The sequence below is a fragment of the Monodelphis domestica genome, chromosome 2 (assembly GCF_027887165.1).
Source record: "Monodelphis domestica isolate mMonDom1 chromosome 2, mMonDom1.pri, whole genome shotgun sequence".
Classification (NCBI taxonomy): Eukaryota; Metazoa; Chordata; class Mammalia; order Didelphimorphia; family Didelphidae; genus Monodelphis; species Monodelphis domestica.
Window position 1 is genome coordinate 435,821,879 of NC_077228.1, and position 26,896 is coordinate 435,848,774.

The 26,896-nt window shown below is 37.9% G+C and overlaps 1 protein-coding gene across 3 annotated transcripts in view; it reads left to right on the forward strand.

The window, feature by feature from the left end:
• SCAF8 (SR-related CTD associated factor 8) overlaps positions 1-25,908 on the forward strand; it is a 260,824-nt gene extending 234,916 nt beyond the window's left edge. For all 3 annotated transcript variants that reach the window (XR_001627207.2, XR_008916713.1, XR_008916715.1), the window contains 2 exons: positions 12,328-12,411; positions 24,264-25,908. The gene's annotated coding sequence lies outside the window, so the exon portion shown is untranslated. The remainder of the gene's footprint in view (positions 1-12,327; positions 12,412-24,263) is intronic.
• The last annotated feature ends 988 nt before the right edge of the window (positions 25,909-26,896 follow it).

Sequence of the window (26,896 nt, forward strand, 5' to 3'; positions counted from 1 at the left end):
ATGCGGCTTTTTTTGTTTGTTTTGTTTTGTTTTTCCACATATATGTGGACCTATACGATTCTTTCCAACTCAAAAATTCTTTCGTTTTGTGATTCTCTGAAGGCACGTGCGTGGAAACTACCTGATTAATTTGTAATTCTTTTGGTTTGGCATATGGAAGTTAATTGATATTAACAATCACTTAATTTATACTTGTATTATAGGAAAAGTATATCAATGCTAACTAAATTGTGTACTCTCTAGAGGTTAACATCGATATACTATTCTATTAATATAAATAGAATCATGTTAGCTCATCTAACTCCTCTCCTTTTTCATCTTTCTTTGGTCCAAAATATTCAGGAACTATTAGCTTATAAACATCACAGAAAACCCAATGGTAATTTGGTAGTATTGGATATCTCAAAGATTAGTAATTTAATGTGACCTCTTTCACCCTTGGGCCATTAGACTGGGTTTGTCAGTCCCTTTTGGGTATTTACAGAAACCATTATCATCTGACAGCTGCTTGGGGCCTTATCTGAAATGAAATGGGTCTTCTCAGACAATCCTCCTAAGAATTGGTCTGCCTAATATGCACAAACATGCTACATCTTCACTGATTGTCTCTATGGTGAATGAGCTGAAACTTGAACTAAAGACTCATTTACCTTTTAGTCCTGAAAGCATTTTTTCAAGGTCAAAGTTGAGAGGCATGTGTACAGGGCAGCGAGTGACTTCTGCGTCATTGCTACTTAGGCTATGCCAAGTATGAAAAAAGTGAGACCTGACTGCTGTCCTCATGGGGATATTTCACATTAGTGTTCTCATCTGCATAATGGGATTTGAAGTATTTTGCTAACTCTAATTTATTTACATCGATAACCTCCTGAAGAGGATCACCAGGATAGGATGCTGAAGGGTTCTGAGAACATACATACCATATGAGAATTTGCTGAAGGGGTTGCTTCATCTGGAGAAAAGCCTTGGGGTATGATAGCTGACTTGAAGTATATAAAGGATCATCGTCTAGAAAAGAGATTAGACTTATTCTGCTTAGCCCCAGAAGGCAGAACTAGGAATGATGGGTAGAAATGGTACAGACAGATAGTCTTGATATAAAGAGAAACTTACTAGCCATGAGAGCTGTGTAAAAACGGACACCACAGAAGATAGCGAGTTTCTCCTCATGGGAGGACTTTAATCAAAGACCGGTTGACCACTTGTTGGGTATGTTGTAGAGGCAGTTTTTGACTAGCTATGGTTTACATTTGATGCTTCTGTGATGTCTGTAGGCTATACAGAAATGACTATTCCCTCTTGTTTTGCTTTCTTTGGATTGTCTAATACCACAATAATCTCTTTATGCTCGAATTTTGCATCTCCAACCCTCTCTAGGCTTCTCATTCTGAAAGTATCCTCCACCTCTATACCCTCTTTCTATGATTGGCTGCTTCCTCCCTTAATCTCCAACTGAAGGAGAATGCCCAAGCCAGCAATATCTTTATTTCTCTCCAGGATACTCAGGACTCTCCAACTTTCTTTATCATACTCTCATGCTGCTCCCCTCACCCTATCCCACAGATCTTTTTAACTTCTTTTTCTATCTTGTCTTTACCCATAAATTCCTCAAGACCATGGCTGTCCCTTTTTCTGCTTGTATTTGTATTCCCATTGTTTAGTACAGTGCATGTCACATAGCATTTAATCAATAAATACTTGTTGACTTGTTTTGCCTTGACCTTCATAGGAATGTTTCACTCAATGTTAAATCACAATAGAAATAGATGAAATACTCTGGTGTGAACTTTGATAGTTGGATTCATTCCTCTGATTGTTTTCCTAGTGAAAAGCTTTTTAAAAATTTATAGATGGATATAATGGATTATTTTGCACTATATTATACTTAGTTTACTACCTGGGAAGGGTGCTGAGTAGATCATTACAAACCTGTGAAGGGACATGATCTTTATGGGCATGTAGGGCTCTATATGTTCCTACAGAATGAATGGGAGGAAGAAAGGCTAGCAAGTAATGAAGTGGGTCGAGAGGCAACAAGCCATGGGAAATGGAGACTATAGAGCCAAGAAAAGAAGAGTAAGCAGCCACAAGGTCAAAGCAGAAATCCACAGGCCTAGACTGTGAATCTGAGAACAAGTCAGAAGTGAAGGAAGGTTTATAAAGAGCCAGATTAAAGGTAAAAGAAAAACCAGGAAGGGGATAGATAGGTAGCAGTGAAAAATGATTTGTTCTGCCAAGAATTAGCTCATGATAGCAAAATGTTATGGGAGCATATTTTCTACTTTCCCCCTTAACCCCATTCAGCTAAAGGCCATGCAGCTGTAGTCTCAGACACTCTACAAAAGAGGAGGGATGTTCTTTTCCTTCCTCTTCTTCCCTTACTGCTCTTCCAATCATTTTCAGCTTTTAGCACATGGTTAGTCACCCTCACATCCCCAGACTTCCTAGTTCACTGTAGTCTTCTAGTCCACAGAGAGGAAAGGGGGAACCTGGAAGTGCAACGACTCCAGAACACCATCACATGCCTCACAACCATCTTTTTCATGTTTTATACTACAGTGAGCACAGAAGTCCTGGCTCAATCCCTTGATAAAGAATTGATAAGGACCCACTCACTTCTGCTTTTTTAAAAATTTGAATTTTCCAGAGGATTGCCTCAGCATGGAGGAGTATGATACATTTAGTTTTATGAAGACTGCCTTGTATTTGGATTCCAAAGACCTGGATTTAAGATTCTTCTTCTTATTACTTCTGTGGCCTGGAACAATTCCCTTAGTCTTTTGGGGCCTAGGTTTTCTCATCTGCAAAAAATAAGAGAGTAAATTAGATTTTGTGAGATACTAGGATTGCCCTATCCGATGCTAACCTCTCAAAGTTAAGAATGCAACCTAACATAATTCTTTTTTTTTTCATTGAAACTCATACTTTCTGCCCTAGTAACAACTCTTAAGAAAGAAGGGCAAATGGGGTTAAGTGACTTGCCAGGAGTCACCCAGCTGGGAAGTGTCCAGGGTCAGATTTAAACCTAGGTTCTCCCAACTCCAGGTCAGGCACCATCCAATGAGCCACCTAGCTGTCCCTCACATGATTCTATTTTTCTTTCATGTCATAATTATGGATATGATATCTATAAAGTTATCTAAATTATTTATATTTTCTAATTAAACCATTTCAAGCAATTAAGGAGTCATATATGTATTTCCTATTCTATTAAAAATGGAGTCTTAGCTGAGTTACTACTAGCTTTTTGGCCTGGTATAGAATACAACCTCACTGTGACAAATTTCTTCATCAGTAAATATGAGGGTGGTTGTATTAAATAATCTCTAAGAACCCTTCCAACTCTAAATCCAAAGATCCTCTGGTTCTTCACAATCAAGGAGTAAGGGTCAGAGAATTCCAGCCTAGTGGACATACCTTCCTACCATGCTGGGCAGCTGGCCCAGGGCTTCATGAACATGTGTCTGATGCCAATAAGATGAGTACTCAGCCATGATGAATGAAGGGAAACGGTCCAAATTGCCTGGACAACATCAAAATAAAGCAGAGATCTGTAGAGCAGCAGCCTAATGAATGAAATTGCCATTTTATTCCCTGGGTAGGTGGAGAGGGGAGAACTGGATATCTATAAGTTAGTAATATGATATAGGTGGGACCTCTCGCCCCGAGACATTAGTCTGGAGGAACGATGCAATAGTGGGACAGAAGAAAGCTTTTCCCACCTCTGTGGCCTGAGAAAATAGGCTTTTCTCCACCTCTGTGGCTAGAAAGAACATATTTTTATACTACCTCATCAAGAAAAGGAGAATTGATCTAAAGATTTTTTTAAATGCCCAATGTGGTATGTTACACAGTATGATGATGCCCACTGTTTTTGCATTTCTTCTGCATGGCCCAAGTGAGTAATGTACCATGACATGTCTATTTGACCATTAAGAAGGATGGAGAAAATATGATACCTTGTGTTCTTTTACAGTGATCCTATGGTGTTTCAACATTCTTGTGGCTTTTGTTCACATGCTTCAGAGGAAAATGCTTCAGGATGTGATTGACCAGAAATTTGGTTTGGCTTGATCTCAGTAGAAGAAAGCTTAGTTTAATCTGCTGTGGTTGAGGTTTCTGAACAAGAACTGTCTTACCAAATAGCCCATGAGCCTTCTCCCTGAAGATAAGTCTGGCCAGGGTAGACGTGCCTACAGAGAGGATTACCTTCCTGGATATGCCAAGATGCCGGAGCCAATGGGAGAGGAAGAAGTGCTGCTTTAGAAGGTGAACAGACTGTCTTGCATTGAGAGAATTTTGAGGATGAATGGTCCCATGGGATCCTGTTGCCGAATTATGGCCTGTAATTAGGCCTGAGCATGCTGCAGGTAGTCTATATGGGTCTGTTTTCTCTTCATTCATTCATCTAATGGAAACATCTCAGGTCACCTCCTCCAAGCCTCGACATTTATTTTAAAGAATGTTAGAAAGGAAATGGGTTGCTTACCATCTTCCTCCCTCTTTGGGAATGTTTATTGTTATTGGAAGTCATTCTAGCCCACAGGGTTGCTCTCACATCTCTCCCCATGCCCCAAATTTTGTGCCTCTCTGTTAAACAATCCTCTAAGTAAGTGAACAAAAATAGGTAACAGTTTTTATTCAACAACAGGCTGAGAGCAAAGTTAGACATTGGAGAACTGGACCTTTTCCGACATGGCTTTTTTTCTTTTTCTGGGCTACTTTGTTTTGACTGCCAGAATTCTATCCAGGAGGTACAGTAGAGTTCTTTGCCAATTCTGGAAGGAAGCCCAGATTTGGATATTCTGCAGCAAATGGTACTTTTGGCCTTGGTTTCTATTTAGCTGAATCTGCCTAAGGTTTATCTTGGGCATCCAGGTTGGGAAGAAAAAAAAAATTCAAATTGCTCTGGATTTGATTAAAACCTAAAAGCATGAAATAAACCAGAAGAACTTTATACATTTGGGGTTTTGTACATTTTCAAAGTTAGTTTCAGTGCTAATAAAACTTGTCTGTTTGCAACTCAGTTCAATTCAACAAGTTTTTATTAAGTGCCTACTAAGTACCAGGCATTGTGCTAAGTAATAGGGATACAAACATGAAAAGAAAGAGTCCCTGCCTGAAAAGAACTTATATTTTTCTGAAGGAAAATACATGTAGAGAGAAGTGATTTGAAATATATACAAAGAAATTTCTGGAAAGGAAAGCACTAATAATTGGGCATAACAGGAAAGACTATCCATAAGAAGTGGCATGAGGTGAGCCCAACTTTAGTTGAGTTTTGAAGGGAGCAAGGGATTCCAAGAGGCAGAAGTGAAATGGGAAAGCATTCCAGCCATGGGGGACAGGCATAGGACAGACATGAACAGACACAAGGGCATAGAGGCAACTGATAGAATTTTGACTATAGAAAAACAGCATGGAGGCCAACTTGGCTGGAACAGTGAGACCATGAAGGAATGAAAGCTGTCTAGAAAAATATAGCCAGATTGTAAAAGATTTAAAGGGCTGACCACAGGAGTTTATAGTTTGTCCTATAGCCAATAGGGAACCACACAAGTTTCTTGAGTAAGGGAGGGACTTGTGCAAACCTGTGCTTTAGAAATATCCGTTTGGAAGGTATGGAGAGGATGAACTGGAGAGATAGTGAGACTGGAGACTGAGAGACCAATTAGGAAGTTGTTGCAATCATCGAAGCCAGAGATGAAAATCTAAATCTAAGTGGTGGCCCATGTGTATAGAGAGAAAGGGAAATATGAAAGTAGAATCAACAAGACTTGTCAGTGGTTTTAATATAGGAGAATGAAAGAAGAAAAAATTAAAGGTGATTGAAGTTATGAAATTAAGTGACTTCAGCAGAAATAGGGAAGTTAGGAGAAGGGAGTTTGGGGGGAAAGGTACAGAGTTACATTTTGGATATAATGATGTCTGTGGAAAATCCAGATGGAAATGTCGAGCAGGCAGTTTGCATTGTAGAACTGGAGCTAAGAGGAGAGATGTGGGCTCAATATTTCCATTTGGGAGGCATTTTAGTAGAAATAATATTGAATTCATTAGAAGTGATGAAATGGCTAAAAAAGAAGAAAGAGAAGAAAAAAAAAAAAGACCCAGGACAGAGTCCTGATGCTTAAGTGGAGGGACATGGATACAACAGAGGAGACTAATGTGAAGTGGTCATACAAGTAAGGGAAGAACTAGGAGAGAGCTATGTCACAAAAACCCAGAAATTGAGTGAGTGCCCAGGAAGAGAGGGGGGTCAACAATGTTATATGCTATAGAAAGGCCTAGCAAAATGAAGACTAGAAAATGTCATGAGATCTAGCAAATAAGAGTAACCATTGATAATCTTGGAGAGCGGTCAGTTGGATTGTTGGCTTGGAAGCCAGGATGAAAGAATAAACCTGACTCATATTATTCTCTCCCTAGAACTAAAACCTTGTTGGAGCACTGATTTTATGGGGGAAAAAGTTAAGCAAATTCAAATATCAGGAAAGTTACAAGATATTTTGATACATTTATGGTTCTGTTATCCATTATGGATATTTGCTTTGCTGTGCTCCCTAACCCCATTCATTATTTCAAGGTTCCTGTTTATCATTCTAGGAAGAATCACATTTTTGTTTCTTTTCTCTTTTTTTATAATAATGTCAAAAGTATGCTTGTACCTATAAAACTGTGTTGCATCCCCTTTGATCCAGTAATGCCACTACTAGGTCTGTAATCCAAAGAAATAATGAAAAAATGGGAAAGGACCTACTTGTACAAAATATTTATAGCTGTTCTTTTTGTGGTGGTAAAGAATTGGAAATTGAGCAAATTGTGGTATATGTTTGGCAATGGAATACCATTGTGCTATAAGAAATGATAAGCAAGATGATTTTATAAAAAGCTGGAAAGATCTGCAGAAACTGACGCCGAGCAAAATAAGCAGAATTGGGAGAACACTGTATACAATAACAGCAATACTGGATGATGATTATCAGTGATAACTTGGCTACTCTTAACAGTACAATGATCTGGGACAATCCTGAAAGAATTAGGATAGAGAATACTATCCTCTGGAGAAAGTACTGTTTGGAGTCATTTTTCACTTCAGTGTCTTTGGTCTTATTTGGGGCTTTTGGTTTTGTATAAGTGTGCTCTTAAAAACGGTGACCAATTAGGAAGTGTATTTTGCATGACAATAAATTCTAGTTTAGTTGCTATTGGATTAAAAAAAAAGGTGTGCCTGTTTTAGGTTAGTCAGTAAGCATTTACTCATTGCCTACCATATTCCAAGCACTGATCTAAAAAACAAACCTTAGAGTAACACAATTTTGTTTGTTCCTTACCATGTGACATTTAACCTCTCTGGTCCTCAATTTCCTCATCTCTAAAAGAAAGTAGTTAGACTGAATCTCTTAAGTCCTTTCCAGCCCTAAATTTTGTGATTCTGATTCTCACTTGGGTGAATTTGTTTATTCTGCTTAGTTCAAGTCAAAGCAGTTGGTCCCCAGGTGATTCTCCAGACTTAGATAGGGCTCATTTGGTTTTCAGCATATAGAGACACATATCTGCAAAAGGGCAGATTCTGACTCTCGATCCAAGCAGATGCCTATTATTGCATTGTTCTACAGTCACATCCATGTTGACCAAAGTAGCTAGCTAACTTTTGTATCATTTGAAAAAAAGAAATGTTTAATATATACATTAGGTAACTTTTGCACCTTTAAGCAGGAAATGAGATTCCTATTTTCATATGTACAACGCAAACTTTCCTATTGACATATATAGAAGATGGAACCAAGGGTTGGGATTGAAATTACATTGGATTTTATCAAAAAGAATAAAAGTCTTCCATAATGAAAAATTGGTCTGTATATAGATATTTGTTTAACTAGTCGGCACAGACAAAAGCATATTAGTAAATTCTAACTAATGAAGGATTTCTAATTATGCTCCTCTAATCATGATTCCTGGATTGCCAAGCAACACCTTACAAAAATTCTAGTTAGTGTCTCAAGCAAAAAGGTGGAGCTGTTATTCTGCTATTCACACATAAGACTGAGGCATTTGGGAAATTATAGGAAGCTGATGAGGATAAACAAGAAATTTTTTAAAAATTACTAAACAGGAAATGTATATATTCTTAAAGTATAAAATTGAGAAGTTTGGTGCATTTACTAAGTAAACCAAGCCACTAACCTACATTAGCCAGTTCATCTTCATCTTAATCTCACTTTGATGCCTTATTGTTGGATCTGTGATCTTATTGTCATTGTGGGCACTCTTCTGCTAATATAGAAACTTATATTTTGTTCTGAATGATTCTCATGTGTGACCTTCCATAAAGCCCACTATATTAGAAGTTTTTCTCCTCTTCGTTTATCTTGAGACTATCAGTGTGCCACTTGATCTATCCATCCCTTCATGCATTATCCCTCATTTTCATCATGTGACTGTTTCCAGTCCTTGATGACTTGTTTTACTCCATTTTTTAGCAGCATCCTACATCCTTCTCATATCCACCATGCCCTTTGTATTACCTATAATTTTGATTCTGTTGAGACTGTGTTATAATCTATAGCCACGTACCATCAGGATATAGTGTTAAAACCCACTGAGAATTGCACATTGGCTATGGGAGGGGGGTGGGAAGAGGGGAGGGAAAGAATATGAATCATGTGACCATGGCAAAATTTTCTTAATTAATCAATAAAATTAAAATTTTTAAAAAGAATATAGTATTAAGGAGATGAGCAAAGTAGTTTCAGTAGACTGAGATGGGAGTAGACCAAAGTAGTTGAGAAGATGCTGAGTGATGAGGAAGCCAAAGCATCTAGTTTAGAAAGTGTTCTTTATATGTAGTAAACATTTAATAAAGATTCATTGATTGGTTGATTTACTTGATGAGTTCCTATATACACCCATATGAGTCTCTTGAGTCAACATCCTCTTTTCTTGCTCATCTGAATTACTTCTTTTTTGATTGAAGATCATCCATTGATCTTCTGAACTGATTTTCCCTTTACAATCTTAGCTATCCTTTGATAGCAGACATAGCTCCCAAAAGGAGCCATGAAGAGTTAAGACATTATTGAAACCAAATTCTGTCATTGTTGGTCTATATCTGAGTTTTCTATTTTGTCTTTTTAAAATTATTCTACTAACACCTTTTATTTTTATATCACAATGCTCTTTTGCCCCATTGAACACTCCTTATAAGAGGGAAAAAAATTAAGTGAAATCAACCAACACAGCTACCATACCAAATAGTATAGGCAGCATTCCATATCCAAGTACTCTATTTTTCTGCCAATAGGAAAGAAATTTGTTTCATAATCTGCTGTTCTGGTCCAAGATTGGTCACTACATTTAATCAGAGTTTGGCTGCTTTTCAGTTCTGTTTTCATTTATAAAATTGTAATCATTAGATATACTGGTCTACTAATTATGTTTATTTTACTGTGCATCAATTCGTATACAGATTCTCTGGATTCCCTACTTTTGTCATCCATGACATAATAATATTCCATCACATTCATACCCCACAACTTTTTTAGCTCTTCCTCATTTAACAGATGCCTACTTTGTTCCTAGTTTTTTTACTATCCCCCAAAAAATGCCAGAATGGGATATTTTGATATACATCAGACTTGTCTTTGTATCTCTGACCTTTTTAGAGGATCATTGAGGCCAAGAGCATGAAAAATCCAATTACTTTGTTTGCATAATTCCACTTTGTTTTGTAGAATTCATGTAACAATCATCTGCTCCACCATTAATATATTAGTGTTCCTGATTTCCTACTCTCTTCAACACTGACTACTCTTTTAATACTTTTGCACATTTGATGGAGGTGAGGAAAAAACTCTTAAGTAGTTTTAATTTTTTTCTTATTAATAAAAAAAAGATCATTTTATGTCATTGTCCATAGTTTGTAACTTTTTAAAAAATGCATTTGTTCATATATTTTGAACACTTACCTACTGTGAGGTACATCTGCTGATCTTATATATTTGTGTCAATTCCCCAGATGTCTTGAATGAGACTTTTATCATGAATAACATTTTTCTTTTCTCTTCAAACCCTTACTTTCCATCTAGAAATCAAGACTGTATGATTTGCCTAGTCACACAGTCAGGAAGTGGCTGAGGCTAGATTTGAACCCAGGACTTCCTATCTCTAGGCCTGGATCTCAAACCACTGAGCAATCTAGCTGCCCCCTTTTATAATGTATAACTGATGCAAATATTTGTTCAACTATACTTTCTCTAATTACTATAGCTTTTATAATTTGTTTATGTAAGATGCCTTTGAGTTTTGTGTAGTTAAAATAGTCTATTTTATCTTTTATAAACTCATTATTTCATTAAGAAATTTTTCCCTCACCTTTATACCTAATTCCATTTTCATGTAGCCTTATATTTGCGTTTAAATAAAACCTACTGTGGTATATAAAATAAAATGTTGTTCAAATCTAACTGTAGGCAAGTAATATTCCAGTCTTCCCATAAAGTTGTGTCAAATAGAGCCCTTCCCCTTTATAAATTATATTTCTGCTTTTTCTCAAATTGGCTCACTGTGTTTGATTGCTTCTAGGTCTTTATTATCAAATTTATTCCATTAATTTCCTTTATTTTCCTTTTTTTCTTTTTAGCCATTTAATGGTTACTATTTAGTAATAATAGTTTTTATTAGCAATTATTACTTTGTAATATAGTTTCAGACCTGACAATTCTATTATTCCTTCATTCCTGCCTTTTTTTTTTAATTAGGCCTCAAGACTAGAACTTTTGTCCCTCCATTTAAAAGAACAAAATATTCATTTGAATATTTTTTGTTATTAATAGGTGTAATTCTATGAAGTAAGTTTTAGGGGTTAGGCAGATGCAGGTATATAGGATGTGTTTCACCCACCAGAGTTCCTTAAACCTTTCACTGCTCATGTGAACATCTAATGACTCCCTAGGTTGCCTTACTTACTCCATCCTATATTCATGCTGCCAGGTCTAGGTTTCCAGAAAAGTAACTCTACCACCATGTTATTATACTTCCATATTTTAGAGGATCCTTGTGGTAACCCCTTATTCAATACTCTAGCTCTTAAGCACCCAGTTATACCTTTATACCAATAAAATCATCCATTAACAACAATGACACTGTTAGATCTTAAATATAAATACTTAATTTAAAATAAAGCCAATCAATACTTTTAATCTACAATCCAATCCAATTCCTTCTACCTTCAAACTTAGATGATGCAGCTCTGCCCTCTTCTCTCTGTCACCTCCAACTCCCCAGTCTTTCTTTCTCCCCATCTCTGTCTCTTCCTCCTTTTTTCTGGGTTCAGACTCTGAATCATCTCTGATCTAGCCCTACCTTAGTTTATGACTAATAATAAAAGTCTTATCTTTTACCTATAATCATTTAAGTTCGATTTGTCCCACAATTATACAACAGTTTCATTGTCTATATCACTCTTCTCACATTTAAAACTCAGCAATTCCTTTTCTCAGTACTCTCAAACTCAACATCTAGCAAGGCCTCCCAGTTACCACTTTACCTAGAACTCTGACCAAAGACTTAAGTAAACTATAAAATAATAAATTATAGTACTTTGAGTCATATAACAATAAATTAATTTAGGTCATAGCACTTTTTCTCAGTGGCTTCTAGAATGACATATTATATATTTTGTGTGCTTTCAGCATTTATTTGTTATTACCATCATGTACCAGGTTGGGAAAAAATGGATCTGAAACTGCAAAAGTGACAATTAATTTTTACATTCATTCATGCCATCGCCTTTGCACAATGACTACAGAAAATGAATCATGAAAATTGTATAATGATTTCAGCCTCCCTTTTTCTGTTTGTCATTGAATAATCATGCCTAGGCTTTAGGTTAGAAATGCCAATAGCAGTGATATTACATGGGTCTCATATATATCATGGTTCAAGCTTCTATTGCAAAAACTGGGCAAGCTTTTTCAATTTCCATAATTATAAGCTCATTTTCTCTAGAATTGTGTTGGAAGATGTAACACTGTGTTACCTGGCTGATACCATAAAAGGGAAGAGAGGATCTACCCCAACACCTAACATAGTGCTTTGTATGCTTGAAGGGCTAATAAATGGCAAATAAATGAATAGATTGTGTGGCAAAGGTTTGTTTTGACTTGAATGATTTGGATGGTTTGGCCCTGTGATTCTAAATTTCTCATATAATTGTGCAACTGCCTGCTTCATTTTGTCCATGTAAATATGAGTTCACCATTTAGCATTCTATAAATTAGTATTCCAGGTATGAGCAATTTAATAAGCCTTTGATTTGTTCCCTTCTAGGTCCGTGTGAATCAGGAGATGATGGAGCAGTCTAGCAGAATATGGAACCTTTCATCTTCAGCTAACCAGTTTAAGTGGAGAAAGGTCAGTGGGGAACTAAAATGAGTTTTTAAGATGTTTTTTGATAGGACCTGCTATTTCATGGGTGTGTGGGAAACTCCAAGCGTAGATATATTGTCCTCCCCCTTTTTCTTCCTCCTGATCAGATCAGCAACTCATCTCTAATTTGTAATCTCAGTGAATCATGGTACACCAAATGGGAAAGTGACTTGCTTGCCCATGGTCACAGAGCTACTATTTGTAAAAGGCAACACTTGAACCCAAGTCTTCAATCTAGACTTTTTTTCTCATCTATAGTTTCTGATTTATATATGTTGACTCTCTTATTAGGATATATACTCCTTGAGGGCAAGGACGCTTTTTGCTTTCTTCCATCTTATAGAACTTAGATTGGTGTCTGGTGCAAAGTCATTGATCCATTAATGCTTGCTGATTAGTTGGCTGGTGGATTGATTCCTGAATCTAAATCTAGGCTTGTATCCACTATATCATGGATCTTCTCGGTAAAGTAAGTAAATTATTTGTGTCCTTAAAAGTTTTTTTGTGAATGGTTAATTTTTTCATAGGAAGGACTAGATTCAAGAATCAATCTCCACATTTGGACCCTCTTAACCATCCCAGGATTGGGCCCTGAAACAGTGACATTCTCTAATGGAAGAGGTTGCCACTCTCTCCTCTATGACCAAGTTTACAATATCATTCATAGAATCTCAGATCTAAAGCTAAGACTTGAGAGGCCTCCCTCCTATTACAGATGAGGAAACTGAATGTTTTGGAGGCTAAATGACTTGTCCAAAGTCACACGGATACATGACGTTAGAAGTGTGAGGGGAGAAGGATCTCATTTATTCTGAAGCTCCACAACCCCCAGCAATGATTGTGATGAGGACAACAGGCCCTGCCAGTAGTGGCTTAGGTATACATTCAGAGCAATCGGTCAAAAATTTCTTTATAAGGACTTCTCATCCTTTGTTGACTAAAATATTTTTATTCTGCCCTTTTCTTTATAATGCACAGGCTCCCAGGGCAGGAATTGTGAACATAAGAATTATATACAGTGTAAAGGGAAAGCCATCTAAAAAGGTATGGAGTTGGGGCAAAGGGGAGATTTGAATTGAATCTTGTGGGGAACTGAGATGAAAAGGAGTATTCCAGGCCACCCCAAAGACATGGAACCAGGCCTGGGCTGGAGCCGGCTCTGACCAGCTCGCAAAGGCCAGTTGTTTCATTTTTAGCATTTATGCCTCAGAAATGGGCCATTACTACAAGCCAGTGCTTGATGTATGGTTCTGTTGACCATCTTGACTTAAGAAAGTGTTGATAATGCAGATCAGAAAGTATGTGCATATCCGAGGAAGAGCCTGGCTGGTAGACTTTTATCTGCACTGCCCCGTTTACTCTGCAAACATTGAGCTTGATCGTAGTGCAGTACAGCGTCCAGGGAAATAAGCCATCACCGGCCTCTGGTGACTTTAAGGCTAATCGTAATAACTGACATTTATATAGGTTTTTGAGATTTCAAAGATTTTTGCATCCGTTATTTCATTTGAGCATCACAGTATACCAGCGTGGAGCTTGTAAGGAGTAGCAAAGAGACCCCGTGTAGCTGGATCTTAGAGGGAATTGAAGGGAATACTAGGCAGATAGAAAGAAAGGGGCCAGCTTGTGAAGCCCTTTAAAAACACAAACTCGATGGAGAAAAATTAAGTGGCTCCATGGCGTGAGAGTCAGTCCTAAAAATGGGAGGTCCTGGCTTCAAATGTGACCTCAGACACTTCCCAGCTACTTGTGTGTGACCCTGGGCAAGTCATTTAACCCCCATTGCCTAGCCCTTGCTGCTCTTCTTTCTTGGAACCGATATATAGTATTGATTCTAAGACAGAAGGTAAGGGTTTAAAAAATAGCCACAAAACAAAAAAAAAAGACCAAATAGGAATTCAAATTGGATCCTTGGAGGTACCAGGGAGTCCCTGGAGCCTGTTGACATGATCAAACAGTTGCTTTAGCAGAGAAAAAGGACTTAGCTCTTGCCCCCATTGATATCCCTTTTGTTGATTTTAGCCATGGATACCTGTGATATGTGTAGAGGACTCAACTGGAAGTGTGTGTTACATGCGAGCCTTAAAGATGTGATCACCTCTGTTGGCATCCTTTGCTGAATTAGGAGAGCTTTCCCGTAGGGTTGGACCTCCCTTTGGGGACTTCTGGCTTTGCCTTTTAGGGTGCTTGTATCCAGGCTCCCAAAGCTTCTCAAGAGCTGTCTGACAAACAGGTGGGGCTATCCTTCTCAGGTTTCTTACTCCAATATCTTTTTAGAGGTTAAAAATCATTGTTCTTTGTTCAAGAGCTCCTGGAAGGGTTGTGACTGCTGTAGGGGGAATCTATCCATCTCCACCAATGGTCAAAGAAGTGATTTTCATCAAAGATTCCAGACCATCAAAGCTTTGGATTGATAGGGAAAACAGCTTATCCTTCTCTACCTCCCAATCCATATACAGCATATACTCTTGCTTTTTCCATTGTGGTTGGTAGTAAGGGGCACTCTCCCAACTTGTGGGAAAGGAAAATTGGGAAGAATACCTCATCCAGAGTTACCAAGTATCTGCTTTATGTGTGTCGTGTGTGTGTGTGTGTGTGTGTGTGTGTGTGTGTGTGTGTGTGTGTGTGTGTGTGTACATGCTGTCTCTTCCTTTAGAATTTAAGTTCCTTTAGGGCAGGGACTATTTTATTTTTGCCTTTATGACCCCAGGGCTTAGTATAGTGCTTGCCACATAGTAGGTTCTTTTTTTTAAATAGGTATATTTATTTAATTAATTTAGGATATTTTTCCATGGTTACAAGATTCATGTTCTTTCTGTCCCCTCCTCCCACCCTTTTAGCAGATGCACAATTCCACTGGGTTTTACTTGTGTCATTGATCCAGACCTATTTCCATATTATTAATATTTGCACTAGGGTGATCATTTAGAGTCTACATCCCCAATCATATCCCCATCGAACCACATAGTAGGTTCTTAATAAATGTTCTTTGATTGATTGGTAACAAGAATGACAAAAATGAAGATAGTGCCAGGCATAGTGACAAACACCCATATATGCCCCCCTACTGGGGAGGCTAAGGCCATGTATTACTCATACTCGGAAGTTTTGAGATGAAGAAAGGCTAAAACAGATAGATTATCTTCCCTAAATTTGGCACCAGTGTAGTGAACCAAGATTGCAGGGAGCCAGCAGGCTGCCCAAGAAAGGGTAAAGTAGCCTAGATCAGAAATGGAGAAGGTAAAATTTCTATGCTGATCAATAGTGGGATTGATCCATGAATGACCACTGAATTTTCCAGCCTGGTGGAAAGAAAAAAAGGAGAGAGAGAGAGAGAGACAGAGAGACAGAGAGAGAGACAGAGAGACAGAGAAAGAGAGAGAGAGAGACAGAGACAGAGACAGAGACAGAGAGACAGAGAGACAGAGAGAGAGAAAGAGAGAGAGAGAGAGAGAAAGGGAGGGAGGGAGGGAGGGAGAGAGGAGGAGGGAGAGGGATAGAGGAAGGAAGTGAGAAAAAAACAGAGGGAGGGAAGGAAAAGAAGGCTAAATTTTTAAAATTGAGAAAATGTCTTTCTTAGAATAGAAGAAAAATTTGAAAAGTTTTTCAGACATGTTTATATATAATTTTGTGTAATTATGTTTCACTATAAATCTATGCAATTTTTTTGCCTTTCCAAGAATTCTCATTTTAGAGTCCAGCCTATGTTTCATACCAATACAGTATCCAAAAAAATAGTGTTTGAGTTGGTATGATTTAGCTAGCTCCTGGATATTTCCAGCAAAAGTGCTTAGTATTAGATGTTCCTTCTCACAGAACTAAGTTAAGGTGCACTGATTGGGAAAACAGAAGAGAAATCACACACAAATACATTCTGAACTGCTTTGCTTCAGGCTTCTGTGTAAATTTGCCCAATTGGGACTGCAAATCAAACTGCTTTCATATAATGCATTCATGCAGGCAGTATAAGAAAAAGCTTCCAATAAAGACTCTGGGCCTTTTCCATCGTCAGGGAACATCAATCACCAGCACTCTTCACCACTACTCAGTTCTTAAAAGAAGCATTCAGCTCCCCATGAACACATCTGACAAGCATGGTCTTGGCTGGGTTTTTTTTTTTAATATGATGCACACAGAAATGCAGTTTTAGAGGAGAGATGCCTTAGAAAAAGTGAATGTAAATAAGAGCTCATTCAGCTCCACCATTTCATAAATGAAGATGTGAAGGGAGAAAGATGCAAAGGGACTTAACAGTCACATAACTAATAAGAATTATAATTTCATACATTATATATTTATATATATATTATAATTTTATAAGGATGAATAGAATTATAATAAATTATAATAAGAACGGCAGAATGGACTAAAGTCCAGTTTTGATTTGCAGAATGGCATAGAGGAAAGAACACCAAGTTCACCAAAGTTCAAGTATTGACTAAATGAATGCACCAACCTGATTGGAGACAAGCCAGGTTTGAGGGAGACTGGTTTCTTTTGTTTCTAAATATTTTAAAGCAAATCAGATGAAACGTGTTTTATGCCTGAGAGCAAAAAATTTTAAGCAATTTTCTTTCTTTTGTCTTCCACCCTTCCTTTCTTTCTCTCTGTCTCTGTCTGTCTGTCTCTGTCTCATTCCCTCCCTCCCTTCCTCCCTCTCTCTCTCTCTCTCTCTCTCTCTCTCTCTCTCTCTCTCTCTCTCTCTCTCTCTCTCTCTCTCTTAATTTACCTGAATTTTTACTATGGTGAGTCAAGTCATTTAAGCACTATTAATAGATAGTGAAAAATTGGATGGATTATTTATGGGAGAATGGACATAAGTGGCTGCCTGATCTGACAAAATTATTTTCCTCCAGCTTTTCCATTTGCCTTCATTGCCTCATGCTTTAAAAATTGGGCATGAGAGATAGGTGTGATTCACAGCTCTGTTTTCACTCTTGCTTTGAAAATGCATTTTAAGCTCCCTGGTGATATTTATTCTTTGTACTACCTATAGACAAATGTGGTGTGTGAAAATCTGTCAGATTCCTAGGGGAGGTCTATGGACAAAATAAAGTCTAGTTCTGTGGAATTTCACAGGCTCTGTCTGTGGCTTGGCATTTGTGTAGCTTCATTGTGTTTGGAGAAGAAAAATTCTCTATGGCCTTGAAACTTGTATTCTTGGATTGTTTCTTCTTCTGTCACTTCCTCTAGTCATAAATGACTGTCTAAGAGTATAAGATCAAACATGTTTCCCATGCCTGCTGAGAGAATGTAACCCCACCATTTGATGTTTTATTGCCCAATTGTTAGAACTAGCTTCTGAATTTGTACAGTGAAGATTTACTATGCAAAACTATTGAGGCATATATTTTCTTGTGTGCAAATTCTTCTTGTGGGCACATACATTCTTTTTACTAATCACCATAAATTCTAGGTGAGATTGAAGGAATTTGCTACTTGGAGAATTAGACTGATTCTCACTTCTATGCCAGGGAACTGCTTAGCGTTTCCTCACCAGCTGAGCTAAGAAGAGAATGAGCCACCCACTGGAGCCACCACACACTTATAGCACTGTGGCAGAGAATGAGCCCTAGACTTCCTCAGAACACATTTTGTGTAAGCATGGAGAGAGAGAGGGATTTTATTACTACAGGGAATACCCTGGCAAGGAAGCTCCCTTTGCCAAAGCAGAGTCTTAGAGAATTGTTTAGAGCGCTGTGAGTCGTGACGTGAAGAGGATAACACAGTCAATATGTGTAACTCATCCCCTAGGTAATTTAGAGGCCACATGTTTTCCAGACCTACCTCTGACTTTTCACTGGGACAGAGCACTAGGCAAGGATCCATTTTCCTCTGCCCCAGCACCTTCTGCGACAAAACTATGTGAAGTCACACTCCTCTGTTTGCAGAGTGCCTTTACTGCGTTGTCTTCTTCTCACAGTTATTGTCATTTTCTTCAGCTGTTGTTGAAGACATCAGTTTTCTTTTATAGCATGGAGAAAGAGCACTAACTTTCATAAGTCCCTGTTAAACCACAGAGCATTTGTTTTCTCCTTTCCAACTAGAGTAGAAGTTCCTTGAGGGCAGGGATTCATTTTTTTTCCCTCTTTATCTTCAGCTCCCAGCGCAATTCCTGAAGCACAGAAGGCATCTAATAAATGACTGAATTGAATTGAATTTCATATGGGAAAAGAATGCCACTCTACTAGATTGTTTTTCTAGGGGCGATGATGAGCTCTGTAATGCATATCTTGGGGCTGCCTGAATGGTCGGTCAATGACACGTGTTAGCCATAGTTTCCATTCTTATGATGGAACGATTCAATATATTCCAATAAAATCTTATTAAGTTCTCACTTGGTTCCATAAACTGTGCTAGGCACCGAAGATACAAAGCAAAAAAGAAACAATTTCTACTCTAAGGGAGGTTATGTTTTATGCTAAGGGGATATGACATATGACAAGAAAGGAAATATAAAGGGTTTTTTAAAAAAAATTATTGAAAGAAGCTTAGAAGGGCAACTAGGAGTTGGAAGAACCTGGATTCAAATCTGGCCTCAGACACGTCTAGCTGGGTGACCCTGGGCAAGTCACTTAACTCTGATTGCCAGGCCCCTGACACTCTTCTATCTTACAAATGATACTAAGACAGAAGAAGATAAAGATTTTTGACAAAAGAAAAGAAAGACCGAGACCCCCAATAACTAGAGGAATAGAGAACGGCCTCCTCTAGGGGGAACCCTGCGGAGGAAGCCAGGATCCTATGAAGCTAAGCTGAGGAGAGAGTGAAGTGTGTGGCTGTGGAGGAGAGCAGATGTAATTGGTTACTTCAGGACGTAAGGCCTCATGAGTACCACTAGCTGCACACCGAAAACCTAAACTGGGCTGCATCAAATCCACCCAGGTAAAACTAAATTTAAATTTTTAAATCAGCAAAATGAAGGATTATGCCTTTAATTTCCTTTTTAATGCCAACAATGAGTCAAATCAACAAGCATTTATTGAACACCCGCTCTGTGCCAGGTTCTGTGCTAAGCACTGACGGTACAAAGAAAGGCAAAAAACAGCCCCCGTGCTGAAGGCGCTCACAGGCCAGGAGGTTGACAGCATGCACACAGCTGCGTACAAAGAAAGATATAGGCAGGATAAACCAGAGACGAAACAAGCATTTTTCAGGGTCTCCTTTTTGTTAGGGCCTATGCTGGACTCTGGAAACATAAAGGCAAAAATGGAGTCATGCCTGTCCTCGATCTTCTCCACAAGGATGTGCCCCCAACATGGTTAGGTGGTTAGGGTGGAATCAGAAAAAGCTACCTAAGTTCATTTCCCTCTTCAAGTACTTAATAGCAGGTGACTCCCTGAGCAAATCTGTTAACTACTTTTGGCCTCAGTTTTCCCATCTATTAAAATGAATTAATGGCTATCATCACCTCCAAGATCCCATCTGTTTCTAAATATATGATCACTGGGTCACTAGCACTTTTATAGAAGACTACATGGGACATTGGTACTTGCGTGGTCCTGGGGTGATGCTATATTTATGTGTGTGTGTTTATATATAATTATTTATATATGTATATAACTCCTTACTTTGTCTCATTATCAGTTCTCAGACAGAAGAGTAGCAAGAGCTAAGCAATTGAGATAAAAGCACTTGTTCAGGATCATAACCTGGTCTCCTGTAGTTTTAATATTTTTGTTTTCTGTTAGAGACAAGGTCCTAAGCACCAACACAGGATCCATTCATTCACCTGTGTTTGGAAACCATTATCACCTTGACAAAAACAACAAACCAGCAAACACACTAATATTCCAGCAAGCAGGAAGCCACCTTCGCTTTTTTTAGGTCACCAAAGTCACATTTAGAAAATGAATGATTTTCACCTGAAGGAGTTATTGGAGCTTCCACATGCTCAGCTGGCTCCCAGGGCATCCTTTCTGCTCTGGGAGAATCTGGCTCATTATGTCTGTTCCTTCTTCTGCAGATAATAATACTGTGCACTTAAATAACTCCTTTCATCTATGGATCTCACAGGACTTTACAGGCATTAATTAGTTCTCACAAGTGACAGTAAACTTTTTCACACACTCCTGAAATTGGTAGTTAACAATTTCACACCAGGGCAAAGTCAAAAGACTGGGGCTCTGTCTCCTGAGGGCTGAAACAGACAGAAGAAAAGTGGGGGGAAATGCAGTAAGTCCATCTGGATGTGATGACTACATAACATCAAACATCCAGATGTTTGTTGACAAAGTATTGATAGGCAGCTTAATGCCAGCCTCTTTTCAAAATCTAATTGTATTCAGAATCTTTTTTAAAAATGTAACATGTTAATTAATGCACTGGAGATGAAAGAAACTATTAGCATTCCTTTCCATCCTCTCTTTAGGAGAGAATCATAGATCTAGAGCTGAAAGAGACTTCAGACACCTTCTAAGCCAGGCCCCTCATTTTATAGTTTAAGAAACTTGGGCTCACAGACATTAGGTAACTTGTTCAAGGTCACACAGGCAATAAGTGTGAGAAGCAGAATTTAAGCCCGGATCCCCTGACTCCAGAGTCATGGCTCTTGCCACACTGTGTACCACATTGTCTCAATAAAATGATAATGTTATTGTCCAATCATTTTAGCCATGTCCAACTCTTCATGACCCTATTGAGGGTTTTCTTGGCAAAGGTACTAGAGTAGTTTACCATTTCTTTCTCCAGTTCATTTTACAAATAAGGAAACTGAGACAAACTGGATTAAATGACTTGCCTAAGTTCACACAGTTAGAAAGTGTCTGAGGTCAAATTTGAACTCTATCCACTGTGCTGCCTAGCTGCCCTAAAAAAAAAAAATCAGTATATCTTTGTTAATTGATTTTAAAATTATTTTTTATTATTTGAAATAAATTTGAATTGAAAAATAAATTATTTGACATAAAATTATTTGAGTTATTCTGTCTTGATTAAATAAGAATTGTCTGAAGTTCTTTACCTTTTAGGTATGTATACATGTTGATTTCTTTGTTCAACATGTCAATCTTCTTTCTTAGAAATGCACATATCTTGCTCTCTGTGGAATTACTCTTGAACCCATCATAAAGCTATGTTCCCTGTGCCCCAAATGCCTCATCCTCATTCTTTCTCTCCATTACTTGAATAGCTATAACCCTTCAGAGAAACTAAGTGTAGGAAAATCTAAACTTTCCATGTTTTTCTCCACTTTTTTTAATAGTTCTGACTTTGACCTAAATCCATTTAAACGGATGCCTCCTTTTCCTCACTAATTATTCCCTACTTAATCTTCCAGTTTATTAATCCAGTGTCATCAGTTCTACTTAAATTTATTTCCTCAGAGTTTCCAAAAACCTTGCCAGATCAGGCATCCTTTCCTTAGTGCCATGCTCCATCTTAAAACTCTCCTTTTGACTTTGGTAACACAAGCCATTCCTGATTCACCTTTTCACTTTCTTGCTTCCTCATTTACTTCTCTTTGGTCAACTCTTCAAGAACTCCTCCCAAACCTCCACTTAAGGATGATGCCCAGCCAGGCCACATCTTCAGTTCTTACCTGGCTGTCCTCTCTCATGGGACCCTCATGCCAGTAGTATGTAACTCTACCTCCCCTTTCCTCTCCCTCTTTTCAGATTCCTTTTGTGAGTTGTTTTATTGTCTATCCTGATTAGATGATAAGCTCTTTGAGGGCAGGGACTGTCTTTCTTCTTCATATTTTCATCCACAGTATTTAATAATCTACTCGGCACAAAGTAAGCATTTCATAAATGTTTATTAACTGAATTAATCTCTTGGTATTCTAGCAACTCCTTTAGATAATAAATTGCAGAGAAGTTATTGACCTATATTGGTAGAGGGCATTTCCTCACTGGAAATTCCCTAGACCAATGAAATCAGAAGTCTAATTCCCATCCCGTCTCTCATTCATCATCAATCTATAATTAGTTATTAAGCTTTGTTCATTTTTCTTTGGAATTGTCATTTGAATCTATTCTCTCCTTCCTATTTCAATCACCCTTATTGGCATCCAGGCCTCCATCCCTTAATGCCTGGACTTGTGCCAGTGGTGGCTCTAGCTTAACCCAGGACCACCCAGAGGTCTGCCCCCCTTTGCACATGTCTGTTGAAGGTCATATTCTCAAATAATTAAATCTTGATCCTTTGCTGCAGCCCTTCCTAAATCCTGTTACCCTGAGCAGGGTGGAGATTGGAAGTTCCAAGACCTGGTTCTGTCATTCCAAGTATCTCTATTGTATCAATTCTAAAATCAATCATGACTCAAAGAACTTCCTGTTCTATGCTTAAGCATAGGTCAAAGCCCTTTCCATTGTTCAGCAAAAAGTTTCTGTCCTAAAGTAATCTTAAGTAGGGAGGAGAAGGACCCTCCCATGCCAAGGAGGGGGTTCACATTCCAATAGACTATCAGTAGGAAATTTTTCAAGTATGAAATTTCCCAATGGTGAAGTTTCCAACATTTATAAGTCTAAGAAATTTTAAGGTTTACAGACTACTGTTAATACCTCTTCTGCTTATAATCTTGCCTCCCTCCAAGTCATCATACACACAATCACTAAACTAATCTTTCTAAAACACAGATGTTGTCATGTTACTTCCCATTCCAAAACCTTTACTGGTTCCCCATTGCCTACAGGACAAAGTCCAAACCTTTTACCCCATATTTGAGGCTGCTGTTCTAGCCCTAGTTTACCTGCCCTACTTCTGCTACCTCCAATGACAACATCCTTTTCCAAACCTCTACTCATGGTGCTTTGGCCATTAATCTAAATCCTGCCTATTCTGTGAGCCACCTTAATTTGTACTTCCTCCTTGAGTTCTTCTTCCTCAGTTATTCCAAATCTTCTCAATCTTTGCCTTCTTGAAATTCATTTAATACTAATTTATCTCTACCTGTGACTCTTGGCAATCAATCACATGCTGCTGCCTTGCATTACTACCTGGGGGGGAGGGGAAGGAGAGAGAGACAGAGACAGACAGAGAGACAGAGACAGAGAGCACAATGGGTTCAAGGGTTGCCTCTAACACATACCAACTATGTGAGAATAAAAAAAAAAAAAAAGTATTGTCCCCAGAAACTCTCCAAGGTTGTAAGTTCTAGATGAATTGCTGATTTGTGCTGGTAGATTTTTTTATTCCAGGAGATGATGAAATCATAGAAATGGGGTTCTTAAAAAAGGTTTACCTGTGTACACACCCTGCTCCACAATCAGTTATAAACTTCCAAAGGGAAGAGATTGAATCTTGTACTTATTTTGTAGTCCTTTTGGTGCACAATAGTACTCAACAAATCCCGGTCAAATGAATGAATGGAATTCCCACACTGGCCAAAATGGCAGCCAAACTAGTACTAATAGGCAACTTGAATGTGAATGGGTCCAAGATACATATTTGAACTATTCAGATTGTACTCTTCTGTTTAACATTTATCTAAGATAAATCAATGCTGCCCTTCACAGATTTTAGTCATGTTTCAGGCTGACTTAATGACTACATGGAGATATGATCTTAAGGTTATTGGTGGCAAACATTTTACCACTAGGGCTCCTTCCCAAACCTTTTCTGAGCAGGCATCTGTGTTTCAAGGAAGTAATATTTCCCAAAAATTGATTACATATCTCTCAAATGCTAAGTAGGAGAAAAGCCGGGTGCTGATCTGAAAGAATGCTTTGGATTACTAACCAATTTTCTTAAATTAGTGTCAAATTTTGTGGAAGTCTCTCAATAAAGCAAGAGTTTCTTTAACTCCCTCAAAAGATTTTAAGATACCCACTTGAGCTACTCAGATTTTAGTGTCCTATTTGACATTTATCCACAATAAATCAATGCTCTCTACACAGATGACAGAAATGGCGTCTTGAGGAAGACCCTAAGTGATGAAAGCCTGGAGGAAAATGACTTAGAAACAAAGAAAAACTGAAAAAGGCTATTGAAAAACCAGCAGCCGTGGAGCTTAAGCTCATAGGCAAATACCGAAATGTGAAAACATGAAGAGAATGAAAAGAAGAACTTTTTAAGACATTCTACTGTTGAGTTGTTACTGGAATTGTGCTTTTCCCCAAAGGATGCTTCGGCCAAGACTGGGCACAATGAGGATGACTTACCTTTGCAGTCCTTCAACTGAAGTGCAAAATTTATGGACAACCTGAACACAGATTACAAAGGAGTTTCTCCACCTTAGCACTCCTGCATGGTCAAAGAACTGTAATGTTTAATATTTAAGCTATGTTTTTCCATGTTTACACAGCCTGGCAGCCACTGCAAACATTATAATTATGTTCAGAGTCCAAAAGCCATTTCGCAGTAAGTATGTGTGAGAGACCTGAAATGCCGTTTTCCAGCAGGAGCCCCTTTCAAGTTACGTATAATTATTGATGATTATACCCATGCTGCTCAGGTGTCATTTTCATAGACTATGCAACTTACTCTCAGGTGATTTTCAAAACAAAACGTTGTTGCTGCTATCCTAATGAATAGTATTTCCAGATTTTCCTCTTTGTGGTTCTCATTTTTTTTCCAGTAGTGGAAAAATTGCTAGTGTCTGAGGCCAGATCTGAACTCAGATCTTCCTGACTCTAGCTACTTAAGGTATAAATATATAAAATTTTAAAATCCAATGGAAATATGTTATAAAAGAAAGCACTCACTTGGAGTCAGGCAACGCAGATTCAAGTCATGACTTCCAATCAATTTGTGTGATCTTAGATAAGACACTAAATCTCTCTGAGTCTCTCACACTATAGGTAGGGAACAGAAGAAGTAGGGAGGGACAATTATGTTAACAGAGTGGAGAGAGTGTAAGGTTTGGAGTCAGACACTAGCTGTGTCATTGGGCAAGCTACCTGATTTCTGTGTGCCTCAGTTTCTTCATCTCTAAAATGGGAATAACTACCTCAGATGATTGTTGTGAGACTCAAATGAGTTCATATATCTGAAGCCCTTTCCAAACCTTAAAGTAATACATAAATGCTAGTTGTTGTTCAGTTGCTTTTCAGTTAGGAATTGACTCTTTATAACCCCATTTGGGTTTGTTGGCAAGGAAAACTGGAATGATTTGCCATTTCATTCTCCAGTTCATTTTATGGATGAGGAAACTGAGGCAAATAGGGTTAAGTGATTTGTCCAGAGTCACACAGATGAGTCAGAGTCTTAGGCTGGATTTGAACTCAGGTGTTTCTGGCTCCAAGCCATCAGGCATTTATGCTCTACTTAAAGTATAAATATATAAAACTTATATTTAAAAACATATTTAAAAATATAAAACTCTAATGGAAAGAAGTTATAACAGAAAGAACACCAACTTGGAGTCAGGCAACTCAGGGTCAAGTCCTGTCTTCCAATCATCAATTTGTGTGATCTTAGATAAGATACTAATTCTATGAGTTTCAGTTTCTTCACTTTCAAAAGAGTATATAAATAATATTTGCACTTCCCACATCATGGGGTTGCTGTGATGATCAAATGAAATAAACACTCTTGAAATGTGAGTTGTTATTATTTCTTTACATTTGTGTGTGTGTGTGTGTGTGTTTTTTGACTGACCTTAAATACATTAGTAATTCTTAGGACTGAGGCACTCTACCTGTGATTTCAATGACAGAGAGAAAATTACCTCTACCAAAGCAGGTTGTCACCTTCTTTGCAGTTTAAACTCTTACCTAATAATCACATTTATCTAATTTCTCTAAATCACATTTGCATTTATCTAATGCTAAAATTTACAAATCACTTTACATATTTTATCTCATTTGATCCTCAAAATGTTGTAAGGTAGATGCTGTTATTGTCCCCATTTTACAGATAAGGGAACTGAGACAGAACTTAGGGCACTTGCCTAGGGTCAAATAGCTAGTATATATAAAAGAGATGGGACTTGAATTCATATAAGAAAAAATTTAAATTGTAAAAGAACTGAACCTTATGGATCTCTTTTACAGCACATTAAAATTATATAATTCTATGAGAAAATAGGAGCTTTTTCTAGCTTAGAACTCAATCATAAAATCATAGTCTTGGAGAATTCATCTTTTCTAATGTGGCAGCTGACTAGAGTTGATGGGATCACTGTAGATTCTGTAGACCCCAATCTAGAAGGGCCAATGTGGAGGATTCATGTTGACAGTTAACCAAGCGTTGTCATAGCCTGAATCACCACATTTTAGCCTCTGTTTATGTCCCTGAGGCAGGCAAATGAAGACACTGTGTCATGTCAGTAGCATGAAAAGAGGTTTCCTGTGCTAAGCTTCATAGGCCAACAACTAAGCCCAAACTCTTATCGACAATCATCTCGCCTAGTTTGAGTATAATATAGATTTATTTATCATTTTCTTTTACTGCCATATTGGCCAACCAGTGACACCTCAGAGTTGTTTTAATTTGCATTCCTCTAATCAAGAGTGATTTAGCACATTTTTTCAAATAATTATTGATAGCTTTGATATCTTCATCTGAAAACTGCTTGTTCATATCATTT